At 37.7% G+C, this 13,005-nt stretch overlaps 1 long non-coding RNA gene across 1 annotated transcript; it reads left to right on the forward strand.

The window, feature by feature from the left end:
* The first annotated feature begins 448 nt into the window (after positions 1-448).
* On the forward strand, positions 449-5,143 carry LOC140136590 (uncharacterized). The gene is made up of 3 exons (XR_011856702.1): positions 449-535; positions 3,778-3,893; positions 5,037-5,143. It is a non-coding gene; the product is annotated as an uncharacterized lncRNA (long non-coding RNA).
* The last annotated feature ends 7,862 nt before the right edge of the window (positions 5,144-13,005 follow it).

The following is a 13,005-nucleotide window of genomic DNA, read 5'->3' on the forward strand; positions in this document are numbered from 1 at the left end:
GTGCTGCACACTGCCGCACGCGTGCTGCATGCTTCCGCACACATTTTTCATTGCTTGCATTTTCGTAAGGGATAAAGACAAACGGAGCCCTGATCTGACACTTTTAAACCCGACATTTGGCTGATTTGGCTAGCTTTCGTTCGCTATACATAAAGCGAGCTTGAAAACAAACAGCTGAGTACCGACGCAGGGAGTAAACCTTTCTTGCTTGCAATTTGGTAGCTGATGTTTAAAAAAAAAATCTGTTGCGTCCGCCATTAGTGGTTTCTACAATTTTTCCATTTTAAACCAAAATAATGAACTTTGCACGATTTTTAGTCATCATGGTGAAACTTATGTGGATTTGTAACACATTGAGGCCATTGCACACCGACAGATCGCAATATTCAACTTGATTTTGAGAAGGAAAGATCGTCACACAAACCCCCAAACCCCACTCAGAGCACACACCGGGACCACACAGTAGTGACATGCACCGACTATTATGCACAGCTTCGGTATTCACGGTGGTCATGCATGCATGGTATAAAGCAATGTAAGTATAAAAGCTGAAGTTATTTCAATTATTTTCACGTAGGATGTGCATTACACTAAAACAAGAGCAGTGTCGTGACTCATGACTGATTCAATATTGTAAATATAATTTGTAGGCAGTCATGACATGACGTGCATGACATTAATTTAGATTTACTGGTACATGATTTACAAAATACAATCATCATCATGCCCTAGCTACTCCTGCTTTTCATCATGTGTGATGTGTTGTGAATGTTTTCTCGGACACGGACAACCCCGGGCGGACAACATGATGTTTGAAGGCACCTAAATTTTGTTTGGTTAAGGCTGAAAAAAATGACTCGTAATCAACGACCAATGTGCTGTATTGATTAAATACAATAAACTAATACATAGAATGGCATGCACGCACTGCCACGAGCCCACGCAGTTGGGCGCAATCGTGGGCGTAAGCAATGCTTAAATCAAATGCTAGTTGTGCGTTGCGTAATGCGTGACTGGCGCACGCTATGTGAATTTATGTGAGAGTGACTGAGTGACTTTATTGTGAGCGCAGTAACAAAAGCCGAATAATTTCCGCCTAAAAAGGCGCCATGCCCAGCTGTGTACGCAATCCACGATAGACCATGATGAGTCCTGCTCCTGACTATAAAAAGACAGAAGTTTTTTCTGCATTGCGGATTTTCCGCGACAATCTCAGAATTCAGGAAGAAAAACAGAAAAAGCAGTTTTGCTAAAAAAGAAAAAATGAACTGAAAAAGCATAAAAAAAGAAAATTGAAAAAAAAGGGAGGCAACGACCATCATAACATTATGCCTTCACGAATCACATGATTTTATTTGACCATAAAAACAAATAAAAACTGTCGGCTCTGAACACGCGATATTCAAAATTCCCGCACCGAAATTGTCTAAGTCCAATGACGTAATGGTTATTTGTGCTCAATTGTTGTCAGCCTTCATTGTCTGGGACGTCATTGCACTCGACAAATTCAGCGCCGGGAATTTTGAATATCGCGTGTTGAGAGACGCATGTTTTATCGTTTTTATGGTTATGGTCATGGTCACTATGAATTTGTTGAAATAAAACCATGTGATTCGTGCTTGATAATTATTTTTCTTACATAAAGGCATTGTGATTACTGGAGACTTCCTTTAAGGTTGGTCTGAACCCTGGAATTATGGAAACTTTCGGCCTCATAACTGCTAAATTGTTGGTCTAAAGTATATAAAAGTATACATATTTAGAATGGCAAAGACTTGATAAGTTCATCTGTGAGGTCAAATTTGGGCCAAAATGCTCAATTTGGCCCAAAACCCCCCCAAAAAACTGTTTTTTGGCCCACTTCTTTTTCGTGCATCCGATCCTACCAAAAAAATTCTTGGGCCAAATTTTTTTTATTAATTTTTAAAAACTAGATAAAAATATCTAGGAGCCATTTTTTTGGCCCAAGAATTTTTTTGGTAGGATGCACGAAAAAGAAGTGGGCCAAAAAAACAGGTTTTTGGGATTTTGGGCCAAAAATGAGCACTTTGGCCCAAATTTGACCTCACAGATGAACTTATCAAGTCTTTGCCAAATTCTAAATATGTATTTCCATAATTCCTGACCAACCTTAAATACCGGTAATAAAAACAGTTTCAAAATTCACCATCATTTCACCCGCATAGGCCCTATATTTGATCGTAAGGGTTTTTTTGTGAAAATTTTTTTATCGCAAAATTTACGAAGCGGGAAAAAGCGGAATTTGACATTTTGTAAAGCGGAAAATTTTGGGCTTTTTTTTTGTAGTTAGTCCTGACTCCCATCTCACACATGATGACCAGCTGATCATAGTTTAGCCTTTATCAGGCGTCACTCTGCAGCCTGGACCCACCCTCCTCAGGTCATCACCTTTCTTCACCTGAGCCAATTATTTGTAACGTCAGGATTTCACCATCACTTCACATACTTTACCAAAGGCAAAGCATCACTCTTATCAGCAAATGTGTTAGTCCAGGCTTCACCCTTTGAAATATTTCCATAGGTGAGGCTTCACTTTTGTCAGTTCTCGGCAGGTCTGAAGCTTCACCACTGTTTCACCATACTGGCCATTTGCATAGTTCAAGCTTCATCACTGTTTCACCATAATTATTGGCCATTTTTATATTTCAAGCTGTACATTTTAGAATCAAGCTTCACCAATGTTTACTTATAATTCAGTTGACAAAATAAAGCAACTGAAGTCGGGAGTGTTGCAAATACTCTACAAATGCTCTATAGGTGGTTATTACTGTATGTACTGACAATTAAGCCCTCGAATTAAGGATCTCAGGGGGCACTTTTTAGGGCAAGTTGATAATTGCTTTGGATTTCCATTGAAAAGGCGAGGCGGCACGGCAATATGTAATATTTCAAAGGGCATCACAGCAACTGTTTTAAATTTGAGAAGGGCAACAAGGCAATTTTTCAAAAGAAAATAATAAATGTAAACAGTAAGCAAGTACAGCAAGTGGTCGGTGCCTCGGTGGGCAAAAGTGCCCTTTGAGGTCAGAGCTTAGCTAGCATAGGTGTCCTTTCAAAAGGTCATAGAAGGGGAAGGAAATAAATGTAATAAAAGTTGGCAAACTTGGAGCTTTAAAACCACAACTATCATTGGGGATTTATAGGAAGCATGGCGACAGGTAGTGGATACGATGTCACATCACCATTAAACACAAATTACTAGTCAAAGCTTCACACCTTTCATGATTTGTAATAGGTAAAGCTTCACCCAATGAAGAACAAAGAACGTCAGGACTTCACTACAACAACAAATAGGTCAGGGTCAGGCTTAGGCGTCTAATAGATGTCTATATTTGGTGACCTCTGAGGAGGGTGGGTCCAGGATGCAGAGTGATGCTTGCATAAGGCATGAATGGGCAAAATGCCAAATTACAATATGTGTGTTACACTTCAAATGCACCGTCCACCATTGATCTCTTCAACACAACTCACATGCTATACACATCACATATGGATGCAATGATCAAATAATTTGCGGCACTTTTATTTAAAAGGTGCGCAGTAAATCCGCAGTTTACTTTTGTGTGCAAATAAATGGTATGGTAAAACAATTTCCAAAAATATATTTTGAATTGGTACTTAGGCCTCCCATGTAACTCTGGGGCTAGGATTGCAGCATGGAGAAGCCCAAGTTCAGAAACCAGGAGGCAAAGCATGTTTGTTCTTGTAAAACGTTTCTCCAAATTAAGATATTGTTTCTTGAATTTTTCCAACTAGGTGATACCAGTGATGTCAACTTGATGTGAACTGTACAGGTGCAGCAACTGCTTTCAGGAGATGGTGGCTTTTAATCAGAATGTATAGTGATGAACTCAACAGTACTGGACAAGCTGGTATGTACTATGATTAACCAGGGACTGCCTTTTGAGGAGAGTAAGAGCATTGCTCTCTACTGCTCTCCTTAAATCTGATATAAGAGAGTGATGTTTGATTTTCATGCGTGTATTGGGGGGCTTTGGGGGCACCAGCCCCACCCCCGGGTAAAAGCAGGGGGCGGCCAAATCGAAGGGATCAAGGGGCAGCGAAAGAAGGGCCGGCAAAAAGAATTGGTAAAGAAAAAAGGGCGGAAAAAATTTAAAAAGTATAAAAATTAGAAAAAATTACAAGTACTGGGGGTCACTTCCATTGTGGCCTTTACACAAGCCGCGATAATGAAAAGGCGTAAAAAGGGTAGTTTTTCGTGGATATGCACGATACGAGAGAGACGTAACGTGTTTAGGGTGTCAAAACATGAAAAATTGGAAAAAAGGGTAGCAAAATTGCAATTGCTGATACGTTGAAATGAAATTTAAGGGTATGAAATTTGATGCAATGAATAAAATCCCTGTTTAGGCCTGCCTAATTTATGGTGTGAAACAGGTGCGTGTTACCTGTTTAGGGTATCGTTTAGCCAAGGGTTAGATCCTTGTTTAGGGTGCTTTTCAAAAGTTGATTATCGCGGATGGTGTACAGGCCACAATGGGAGTGACCCCGGGCAAGTACTATACATCAAAATGTGTTGCTATTAGGGTGCTTATAATCCTTTTTTTTTTTTTTGCTCTTCACTTTTTCAAAAAAAAAAAAAAAAAACTGAGGAAGGGACGGCAAAATTGAATTTTCTTCAGCCCTCCCCCTCCGGAAGGAGCTCTCAAGTGACATGGAAAGAAAAAAAAATAATCATTGGGCCCTACATACTATCCCTGACTTGGTAACTCGGGTCCAATCTGGTAATTTGGGTCCCGGACTTGGTAACTTGGGACCCGTCTAAGTAACTCAGGCCCCCAAGATAGTAACGTCAAGTTCAAGCCCCAAGATAGTATCTGACTTAGTGGCACGGGCCCCTAATTTATAGTCAGGCCTGAGCTATTAAGTCAGGTCCCAAGATATTTTTTTCTTTCCATGTCACTTTTGGGGGATCTGTAGGTTGTTAATTTTAAAATCTTGATAAGAAAAACATCTAAATATTTTCAATTGATATTTTGGTTATTTCTTTACAGATGAAATTTGAACTTATTGGAAGGAACCACTTGCGGCAACAAGCTAAAGCAAGAGACAGATCGAGATGAAGATATAGTGATGATGTGTTTAAATAAATGCTCCATAGCAATCACCTGTGCCACATAGAATGTCGGCGCTTCAACTAAGTTCAAGTGACTTTAACTATTGACAGAAAAAGACATTGTCAACATAATGGCTGTTACAGCCTACATGTAGCCTCACGCCTACCTATCAATTAGGTTTGGTGGACTAGCTAGCTGGTAGCCATCAGCTTACTGATAATTTGATATTTTACCACAGTGGAACTTATAATTTATAATTATGCTAATGTGGACTACAATTAAGGGGGTACTACACCCATTGATTTTTTTTTGCATTTTTTTGCATTTTGTGAAGAAATTACAAAAAAAAATTGGACAAAGTGGTATGCAAAATGAAGGGGCAAATCTTCTCGTTTTATTGGTGGTATCGGTATCAATGTAGCTTACATGCTTTTACAGATAGAAGCCAAAAGGAGGTACATCACTGATGATTTAAATTCACTTCATTTTGGAAAGCTTACTCTCAACGGATTTCGTTAAAATTTTGGATATGTGTTGCTAACACATTAGGGAAATAAACTTGATATGTAAAATGGGAATAAGTGGTTCCTGATTTCTTTTATGACTTCATGAACTTGGTGCTCCACAACTATCAAAAAGGAACTGGTTAAAATGCTTCTATTTTCAATGTTGAGCTATATTTTGCATTTTTAACTTGCGACATTATTGCACTGAAACTTAATTAAGCCATAGGTAACAGGTTACAACAACCATACTACAGCAATGATGAAAAAATTGTATTTCTTGTCACCTATACAACCATATTGGGTAGTTTTCCGTAAGCTTAAGTTTTGTGATTTTGGTAACTATTTTATATTTATTTGTGAAATCCGTCTCAACTAGGCATTCTAAATTGTACTCACCATTTACATCCCAAGGTATATTAGTATATCCACCATGCACTTCTCGATATATATCCAGTTAAAGACAGAATATCAAAATTATGCCTCATATTATATCACAGACTCTCACATGTGTATTCAAAATTGATGCTTAAATTTGACCTGAACCAATTGACCTATAACCTGACATACGGTGACCTAATAGCCTTTTCTTCTCCTAACAACTAATGACTATACATCCATTGTATAAGTGTTTATTTAATTTATTCAGTGTTATATCATGGTAGGTATTTTGCATGCACCACTATAGATTTTCTATAGAGAGTATAACAAAGGATTTAATGTATTCTATCCATGTACCCTACTTGAACATTTTCAAAAGAATAAATTATGGTTTGTTATGAAACACAGATCTGAGTTACTAGGTTACAGTAAACAAAAAAAATATAGGGCTAAAATGACTTACTAAAATTGTTGAAATTCACTTTATATGTAGATATATTTTATAAGTTCAGGACATGAGGTGATAAACATATATATGTACTTAATAAATTTGCAAGAAAAAAAAGAAGAGGGGTACTGATGAAAATCGGGGTATTATATCGCCTTAAGTCAACAAATCCTGGACACAGTGGTAACTAGGCAAGTTAAAAAAGGCGAGTTAAAAAGAAAGGCGACTTAAAGAAAAGGCAAGTTACCCCCACAGAGATTAGGGATTTTTCAATTACTCCCATAAAGTAAGCTAAAGGCGAGTTACGACAAAGCCATGAAGTCCGAACGGCGAGTTACAACAACACAATCAAGTCGGCGAGTTATGACAACATTATCAAGATAGTTACAGCAATGCCGTTATATGATGACACTATGACAGGGAAATTGCTTTCACTAGTTGAGGTTCATGATGGTGAGAAAAAATCCATTTTACCCTAAATCAGCTTGTAATCTTAACTTGCTGATAAGACTTGCCATAACTCGCTGATGGGACTTGCCGTAAATTTTAACTCATCGATGGGACTTATCATAACTCGTCTGCTGGACTTGCCATAAAAATCTTAACTCACCGGCGAGACTTCCCGTATTCTCAGCAGGGGTCAATCTTTAATCTCTGCAGGGGCCAGGGGAGTAACTTATCTAACTCGCCATTTTCTTTCAATCTAACTCGCCCATTTTTAACTTGCCATTAATTAGCTGTCCCCTTAGGGACCGTTCACAAACACTTGTAAGGGGGGGGCCTGATGCAAAAAGGGGGGGGCCTTTTTTTTACCCTCCTTAGGGGGGCCCTGAAAAAAATGACCACAAATTTTCCTGGAAAAATTGAGTTTATATGCTTTTCTATGGGGTTGACCCATAATTTTCATGTCAAAAAGGGGGGCCCTGAAATTTTCGAGGTCTGTAAAGGTGGGGCCCCGAAAAAAATTTGCGATAATTTTTTTTGCATCAGCCCCCCCTTACAAGTGTTTGTGAACGGTCCCTTACCCTGGTAGGCTACATGACTTTTGTATGTGCCCATTTTACAGACTGAATTATAATAATAAATAAATAATTAATAATAATAACCTAGTAGGTTAGACATGTACCTGTATGTATTAAACAGTGGACAATAATTAGACAATGTTAATTTTTAGTGATCCTAGCATACTCTTTTTATATCATTTTTAAATAGATATCCACAAAAGAGGTTTATTCCCAAAATTTCAGTTGATTCCAATTTTGCATTTGTGAGGTATGCATGATTTTGTGTATGACACTGATGCTAAGGCTATCTGAATTAAATCCTGGGTCTCAAAGCTTGTGAGAAATTGAAAACCTAATTTTTTACTGTATTTTTTATGTGTCAGTACAGGATTTCGGACAAGCATTTTGTGCAAAATACAGTATATCCAATGTTGCAAATGTTGGAATAACAGACAAAAAAGTAACTGCTACAAACTATTATTCTTCTCTTTTATTATATTTGTACATTTGTCAGTACAATGTATATCAGTCAGTACAATGTATATCATGTATTATTGAAGTTGTGAATTGTGAAATGAATGTTTCTTGAATTGAATTGAATATATTTGTGTTCAAAGTTTGAAAAAATCAAAACTTGAAATCAAATACTAATTTTGAGTTTTATTTTCGCCTTTTGTTAAAAAAAATAAAGAGATAAAAAAATTAATTTTTGATTTTCAAAGAGGACTACGGCATGCGATTTTACTAACGCTTGCGGTAGCTTTGAGACACCGGATGTAATTAAGATGGCCTTAGACATTATTTGTTTTAATTTTGTTCTACAGCCTGTCTCAAAAAATTATCTCCTGTATCAATAAATTCAATTATGTATTTACTAGCATCTCTCAAAAATAAGTTAACTGAGTAATCTGAATACCAGTTATTTCATGTTAAAAGCAGAGTTTTTTTATTGATTTTTATTTAAAATGCAAATTTTCTTAGTGTATTTTTCCAATTAAAATAAACTGATGCTTGTTTGAATCATATTGACCATATCAAGTTGTAATCCTTTTTTGTGTGTGCTTTGTGCACCATGTCAGTCATGTGATAAAAAAATAAAATGAAAAGAAGTATCATGTACCAGTATCTGTGTGCTACTGTGCTTGTTTTCTTTTTTTGTTTAGTCCTTTAGGGACTTACTGGTATCAATATTGGGTGTATTTGTGGGTGATAATTTTTTCAGTTTGAGGGGGTACTACACCCCCTGCCCAATTTTGTGCCTATATTTTGCATTTTTCTCAACTAGCGCATTGGTGACAAGTAAGATATGTATATATTATAGGGGCAGGGGCTACAACTACTGCACTGGAAATTTTATTTCAACACACTGAACACAGACAACAGTTGTGGAGTAACAGTCAAAATGAAGGAAAACCAATATTTGATCAATAAGTCAATAACTACTTTCCTTGAGTTCCTGAATTTTTAGTGCAGTAATTGTAGTCCTTGCCCCTATAATATATATCTTGTCACCAATATGCACAATATTTTTGAGAAAAATGCAAAAATAGGCACAAAATTGGCCAGGGGTGTAGACAGTATCCCCTTAAGAGGGAATTAAACATTATTAAAAAGAAAAACCTATAAACTTGTAAATATAAGATTTTATATAATTAAACGCGATTTTTCATCAAATGAATGTAAACATTTTGAGCCAAGCAACTGAGTAAACAGTTTCCATCAAAATCAGGCCTCTAGTCAAAATATTAATTCGTTTCTTTTGTGATGTGTTCACATTCACTGCTTGTACAAAAAAGGCATACCAGCAATTTTAAAAACATTTGTGTGCTTGCTGGTATGCCTTTTTATGTACAAAAATAATAATTTTCATATAAACAGTTTGGTTTTGGTAAAAAACCGTTAAAAGGAGGATTCATAAATACTTTGGTGGGCGGGGTGTTGGAACCTCGGACATCAAAAATTTTGATACCCTAAAAAAAAGCGTGGATTTATTTATTTTTTATTTCCCCTTTCGTGGTCTAAACTTTTTTTTATTCCATCACCCCCCCCCCCCACCTTCATGTCCTAAAAAAGAACTCATTAGCCAAAAATTACCGTTAGTGTTTTACACCCAAAGTGTGAAGTGCGCAAACTTTCTTGATATTTTGATCCCCCTATTAAGAACTGAATTTTTGTTCCCCCCTTTTTCGGACCCAAAAAGTTTTTGATCCCCTATTTCCGCCCCAAGGTATTTATGAACACTTCCTAAGAACATTCAAATGTCTGATTTAATATAGGCCTATAAAGGTCATGAAAATGTGTTAAATTTATTAAAAACTCCACAATAGGCCTATAAACACTTTTTAAATGTCAAAATATTTTTTGTAAATTATTGATTTCATTATAAACCCGACATTCTGTCTCACTTTTAGCGGTTGCTTTAAAAGAAAGATCTTGTGAAGGCACGAAGGAAGGGGGGGGGGGCAAAATTCTTTTGTTGAAAGTAGGACAGCGTGATTTTTTTGTTCTTGGTTTTTGGGGACTAATATGATACCCAATCAGTTAAAGTCGAGAGTCATGGCTTTTTGTGATTGAGTCTTTTATTTTTAACCAAAAAGTTAAAAGTAAGAAAAATATATGTTTATAAATGAAAAACGTGTTTCTGTGCCAAAACATTAATAATAATAATGATACGAAGAAGAATATTAAAGAATAACTTGGAATAATAATGATTCTGGCAATGAAAGTGAATAAATAACGAAACCATTCAAACTCGGCTGTTGCTTTCCACAAATCTATAAAGTAGGCCTAGCCTAGGCCTACTGTCTCAGTACCGCTACCCGCTGGCAGATGATAACATGATTGTCCAGACTTCGACAATATGCAAGCCATGACGCAAGCTCATTACTTATTCATGATATAGTCTCCTTAGCCGCCATGTAATTTAGCGCCATGAGCGGGATAAAACTGGCGGCGTTAGAGACTACGTCATATAAACAAGTGCATACTGCGCAAACTCAAGCCCAAAATCTGGGCTAGACTAATTCCAATCAGCCGTCTACACTTCGCATGTACTGTGTATGCTTCGTAGTGACGACTGATTATCTTACAGCCAATATCATGACGGACTTCTGAAAACTATTCAATGCGACTTCAGTTGTGCGCCGTAGCGCGACTGACTAGCGGCGCCCGCGTTCCGCGTCGCTGTACCGCGCCGCTGTGACAAGATCGCGCTCTGAACTTCTAAAAACAACAAACTCGGTCAAAAGGTCAATTTGGACACAACTGCGCATGCTCTATGCCACAGGAATCCTGTTGCAAAATCCGTCACTTTTTTTCCACGTAGTTTTCTCAGTCGTCAATCCAGACGGTTGACGACTGAGGGCAGCAGTCTAAATCTGGGCTTGGAGCGCTCCTGTTTTTTTCGTGTTTGGAATTCAGGCCTCGAATAAGGCAACGTGAAGGATTGTGGGTAAATAAAAGGCGCCGCCATTAGAGGCCAGATGGATTCAGGCTAGTGATTACCCATGACTCGCACCCGTACAGAAAGACAGTAACACAAGTGGTCTCAAACAGCTTGATTTTTGTTGCGATTGGCAGGGATGGGCTTCTCCAAAGGCGTTCCAGTTTCCAGAAAGCTGCTCAGGCTAGTGCTTTTCTGCTTTTTAGGTCTCCAACACTTGAGGCCATCTTGGAACCCAAGTACTTTGACATGGTTGATGGTACTACCATATACTTCAAGTGCTGGTTGGGCGTTAGAGTCATATATTCTGTCTTGGAGTGCGCTGATGACAAGGCCTAGATCTGCTGCTGCAGTTTTAGTCATAGTAAGCTGCGACTCGGCCCGGGCTATGGAAGATTCCGACAGGGCAATATCATCAGCAAAATCCAGGCCATTCAGCATCCTAGCAGGATACATGCTTGATCGACGTGGGTAGGTAACAATTCCAGCGTCAATTCCAGAAGTTAATTTCTTCAGAAGGTAGTCTACCAGGATAATGAACAGGAATGGTCCATACACATCACCCTGAAGCACTCCAGTTGTTACCGTACTTGGAAAGGCTCTGAGATACTTCCATCTACCATAACGGCACTGTTGGAGTCCTTGTAGTGCATCTGGATGGCATTTACCATAACCTTTGGTATTCCATAATGCTGCAGCACTGAAAACATGACGGGCCTGTGAAGTCGAAGGCTTTTTTGAATTCCACAAAAGTGACTGTCAAGAGAAGTTGTTACTTCTTGAAGCCTTCCATGATCCTCCTCAAAATGTGTATTTGCTGAGCACATATAGAGTGGACGAAAAGAAATATCTCAAAATCAGTTTCCTTAACTAAATAGGACTGTCATGTGACATGTTAATAACTATAGGCTTTTGGTACCACAGTTTGATGTGCTACCTTCCACTCATCATCGGCAGGTGTATCCGCTTGGCGCCATTTTCTCATTAGCACGCCATCTTGTAAATACAAATAGAATTTTGTTCAGCTTCTTCTAGGAACAATGCCCTTTGATTATTCTCTCTGAGTTTAGAGGTCATTTTGTAACTCCAGATTCAGCTTGTTATCAGGAGCGTAGCCAGGAGAGTCGGTGGGAGGCAAATTACCCCCCACCCCACACCCCCACATACACCCCCCCCCCCCGAAAATTTCAGGGATAAAATGGGGACGGCAAAAAGTTAAGTGTTCTTAAATTTACTAAAAACGGGACAATTATAACTTTAAAGGGCCTTTTAAAGCGTCTCAAAATCGGTCATGTTCAGAAGCTTTCCTAAAAAAAAAAGTTTGATTTAGCAAAACAGGAAAATGTTTTTAAAATTACCAAAAAATAATGCTGTATTTTTCTGGACCCTGGAGTTGGCACTAACCTCTAATATTTTATTTTATTTTTAACTTTCGACTTCAACTTTTGTTCGTTTAACTGACCTGGTATAAAGGACTGCAAGCAAGTAAAATTGTATTTTCGTGAATAAGATTTACTTCTTTCATCAAACTATCGTGATCAAATTATAATAGGATGATCAATCATGGCCAGTGGTCCGTATCTAACCAATCTAAAGGTCGCTACAGAGATTTTAGTGGAGGTAGAATATTCTATGTTACATGGAACTTTATTTAATCTATTCCCATTATATTTCCGGTAATAATTAAAGGGGCATTTCGTGATCCACAGCCTCATTCCCCACTTTTCTCAAAAAAAGTTGAGATTTTTATATCACTGGAATACTCTGGCTACATAATGTTTATGTACAAAATATTTCTTGCAGATTAATTTGTTTAGCAAAGATATCGCGAAATTTGAATTTCGTTCTGGTGCACCAGAACGAAATTACAACGTATTGTCTAAGGAGCAGTGTAATACACATAATCATGCATAACTCGCAAACGCAAAATCGGAATCAACTGAAACTGTGGGAATATGCTTTTTTCGTGGATATGTACTGAAAAATGTCATAAAAAGAGGATGCTAGGATCATGAAATACTCCTTTAATAGTTATAACGAATGTTTGATGACGTAAAATCGATCAAATATTTCCACCAGACATTTTAGATAACATATTATCGATTCTAGGTTATCAAACATTATTGGA

This window comes from Amphiura filiformis, chromosome 16 (assembly GCF_039555335.1).
Source record: "Amphiura filiformis chromosome 16, Afil_fr2py, whole genome shotgun sequence".
NCBI classification, from domain to species: domain Eukaryota; kingdom Metazoa; phylum Echinodermata; class Ophiuroidea; order Amphilepidida; family Amphiuridae; genus Amphiura; species Amphiura filiformis.